This window comes from Leptodactylus fuscus, chromosome 1 (genome assembly GCF_031893055.1).
Source record: "Leptodactylus fuscus isolate aLepFus1 chromosome 1, aLepFus1.hap2, whole genome shotgun sequence".
NCBI lineage: Eukaryota > Metazoa > Chordata > Amphibia > Anura > Leptodactylidae > Leptodactylus > Leptodactylus fuscus.
In genome coordinates, this window is record NC_134265.1 from 112,714,537 (window position 1) to 112,719,193 (window position 4,657).

The window sequence follows — 4,657 nt, forward strand, 5'->3', positions numbered from 1 at the left end:
TCGAAAAACTCCATTACTTATTGCTGCAGCAGTATAAAAAGTCTCCTATAGCTAAAATGTTATAAGGCTACTTGAATATACATCTTTATTCTGTGTTATTTATATTGCATCAATACATAAACAGGATTGATTCACAGGGGCCCCTGTCACCACCGAGGCCCACATTCTACTCATACATGCTTGGACCAAACATTCAACAGCTACTCTATTATTTCACTTTGCAATTTGCACTGATAAAGAGGATGGCTAGGTACTATAGTACATTATAGTTTAAGTAATCTACAGATATTTAAAGGGGTTGTCCAGTATTATACAAATATTGAGAGATGAATGTTATTATTTGTATAATGAAAAGTTATACTATTTTCCAATATACTTTTTTATCAATTGCTCACAATTTTCTAGATTTGCTTTCTGCTTCCTTTCATTCATTCTGCTTACTTTCAGTGGATGAAAATCAGTTCATGGTCATGTGAAATACAGTCCATGGTCATGTGATGTACACATAGGTGCACAGCTTGTTACAGCACAGTAATCATCTGCCTGGTAACAAGTTGTGCATCTGTGTGTCCATCACATGACCATGGACTGTTGATCACATGACCATAGACTCATTTTTATCCACTTTAAGGCCTGGTTCATAACTGTGTTCTATATTCCATTCGGGTAGTTTGTTTGGGGACCCTCCGAATGGAATACCAAACGCATTAAAAAGCGGTGAGCAATGAAAGCACACGGCCCCCATAGACTATAATGGGTCCATGTGTTTTCTGCGCAGTGTCCACATGAATCATGCGGAAAGAATAGTATTCAAGCAACACTTTTATCTTCGCATGATTTGTGCGGACACCGTGCGGAAAATACACGGACCCATTATAGTCTATGGGAGCCGTGTGCTTTCATTGCTCACCTCTTTTTAATGCATTCAGTATTTCGTTCAAGGGGTCCCCAAGCGAACCCCCTGAGCAGAATATCGAAGGCAAATGTGAACCGGGCCTACGTAAGCAGAATGAACGACAGGAAGCAGAGATCTAGAAAACCATGAGGAGTTGATACAGAAAGTATATTGTAAAATAATTTAACATTTCCTTATACAAATAATATTTGTCTCTCAGTGTTTATCAGAAACTGGACAGCCCCTTTAAGGTGTGTGTTTTACATCTGTGGCTCATCTTCCTCCAAATCTGTAGTATGATGAATACTACTACTGCACAGTGCACCCCATTGACTTATTATAAGGCAAACTGGACTTGTATATATCACATTGCCTGTGAAAATCTGACAAACCAACTGCCTAAGTTCTATCTATTTTTTTTTTATCTATCATATCCATCAGTATGTAGTATACTGATGCTTTATCATTTTAAGATTCTGGCAGATGACTTATTTTTCTTGCAGAGTCTACATCCATGTGAGAAACTGGGTTTCTGCCTTGAAACTTTGTGAGCGGCTCCCATTCAGGAGCCATGATAAGTAATTATGGAGCCCCATAGCAAAACTTGCATTGAGGCCCCACACTTCCAGTACCACCTTAGTCAGTAAGTTCAAAACTTCAGACATGCACAGTTGCTCTAGTCTTATACACAGCAATAACAAACACAGTGATGTCACAGTAAAGCGGTAATGCACACAGTGATGTGACAGTAAAGGGGTAATGAACACAGTGATGTCACAGTACAGGGGTAATGCACCCAGTGATGTCACAGTATAGGGGTAGTGCACACAGTAATGTCACAGTACTGGGTTAACGCACACAGTGATTTCACAGTACTGGGTTAACGCACACAGTGATGTCACAGTACAGCGGTAATGCACACAGTGATGTCACAGTACAGGGGTAATGCACACAGTGATGTCACAGTACAGGGGTAATGCACACAGTGATGTCACAGTACAGGGGTAATGCACACAGTGATGTCACAGTACAGGGTTAATGCACACAGTGATGTCACAGTACAGGGGTAACACACAGTGATGTCACAGTACAGGGGTAATGCACACAGTGATGTCAGAGTACAGGGGTAATGGCATTATGACATCATAGCACAAGAATAATACACACAAAAAGAGAGCTATGTACACTGTGACATCACAGTATATGAAGAAAATAATTATAATGGTGTCACATTCATACATTATGATGTCCCAGTAAAGTACTGAAGGCTCATTCAGTTTTCTATATTCTCTTCCATCATCAATAGTTATCACTAATCGTCTTATCTGTTTTTTTGGGTAGGAGGTAAACCTATTGTGTCTGCCGCCCATACAATACACAGCAGGACTATTCACATTGTGTGTACAGTAAATGAGCAAAACAGTCTTTTCCCCTAGTATTCATTGCCATTGTTATAAGTGTAATTTGTAAACTTTAGAAAAGTCTCCATTCTGGGATATATGAGACTTTTATTTCGCGAAAAAGGAAAATATTCTCCCCGGTAAACCCTGTTCCCGTCCTAGTGATAAATCCCACTGTGAAAATGTGCAGCTCAGTCAGTTGTCCTAATAAGGCCAAGGCCATATGGATGATTTTAGGGGTCATGTCTGATCATTATATAAATTAAAACTAATTTCTTGATATGGTAAAGGTAAAAAAATAACTACCATGTTGCTTGCTAAGTGACTGAGCTGCTCTTGGCCACTGAGAACATATTCCTACCACACAAATGTAGTGAATCACGTAAGTGACTGCTGGCGATTTTTTTTTTGTAATAATCTTTGATGTGGGTTTATTCAAATGAATTATCAGGACTTTATATTTACATTGGGGCAAGAAGTCTTAAGCTGGCCATACATATTAGATTTTAGACTGCTGTAGTGGAAGATTTTGGACTGTCTGCTTTTGGCAAGTCGGACATACTGTAAACCTGCGACAGTTTGGTCAGAACCAAAATCTTTGTGTTGTGTTCGATTTTTCCTGGCAGGATCTGTTGTGCATGGGCTAGACCAGGTACTCAACTACTTTTAGTAAAGGTCCATTGACCAGGTTCTGGAATCATGTAAAAGTCAGAGCTGAACATCTGTTATTTTTTACAGAGAAAAAATCGCCTCCCAGGTTTACCCCAAAAAATCTAGAAAAAATATTTAATGCTAATGTAACCTTCCCTAATAGTCAAATGGAGTAGATGGATCAATGTCACTAACTAGTGGCATTATACTGTGTGTGTGTGGCAACTAATGTGGCATTATACTGTGTGTGGGGGGCAACTAATGTGGCATTATACTGTGTGTGGGGCAACTGATGTGGCATTTTACTGTGTGTGGGGCAACTAATGTGGCATTTTACTGTGTGTGGGGGTGACTAACATGGCATTTTACTGTGCGGGGGCAACTTAGGCTCAGTTCACATCTGCGTCCAATGTCTGTACAGGGATGCCATTTCCCTCTCTGCATGAAAAATGCAGCGAGAAATGCGACCCATTATAGTCTATGTGGTCCTTAATGTGTATAGGTTTCCATTCGGGGGGTCCCCAAGCAGACTCCCCGAATGGAATACCGAACGCAGATGTGAACCGGGCCTTAGACTAGCAGCAGCAGGGATCGGCAATCGTCCCTGCTGCCTGTGCAAGAACATTCACTTGTGAAGGCAGCAGAGATGATTACTGATCCCAACTGCCATTATTATAGGGGATCAGGGCTTGGGGGACAGCGGTCAGAATGTTTCTCCCGGCTGTTGGCAGCCGTAGTCCACGTTCAGACTGCAGTCCACCAGTTGAGTTTCCCTTGACCAGACCTGTGGGAGATATTTGTATTGTTGGCATGTGTTTGTATTATTAACACACCATAACGTGTCTGTCATTTTCTGTTTCTAGCATTTCATTAGGACTAAAGACTTTCATCTTTTCATTTTCCAAGTGTTCAAGGGATAATTGAACGTTGGTTGGAAGGTCCATGCTTGTTCCTGCGTTTTGGACAGTTGACCATACAAACCATCAACCACAGTTCATGTCAGACGAGTAATGGCAGTCTAAAGTCTAATGTGTATGGCCAGCTTTATACGTGACCATACAAGAGCTGGACTCCATAGCTGGAGCTGTAGTTGTGGTCCAGACTTTAGTTTCTCCTCAGTCATCCTGCACCTATCTGATGTATAGATGTCTGACTGGCACATCCTCCTCCTATATTATACTTATACTATATACATCTCCATCACTGTACATTGATGCTGATCTGATGCCCAGGCTGTGCCTCTGCCAGGACAATGGACTGACAGGCAGGACTGTGGAAACTTCTCAAACTAGACTGAAGATGATGATGATGTGTATTGTAAAGGGTGAGCACATGGAGACAAGCTATCCTTACAGGGCTGCATGTGGCATGATCTAGTCTCACACACTGATGATGCCAGTCCTAGGTCATCACCAGCACAGCTGGGCACTACATGGTGACAGGTTACTGGAAACCACTTTTTATAGAGCTTGTGATTCATAGTTAATTCTTTATATGTAGTCCGGGTGGAATGTCATCCCCACCCCCACCACATTTGCAGTGGCTTTAGGGACAGTCAGTGGCAAGCTGGCTCAGTGGGGGGGTGGGGGCAGGTGTCAGGGAGGGCTCCAGGACAGGGGGCGTGACGTAACGCCACAGTGAGGGCGGGGTCTGAGAGCGGGGAGGCGTTTCCTTTTCGGGATAAACCGCTAGGTTCTGTCCCAAAGGAGGT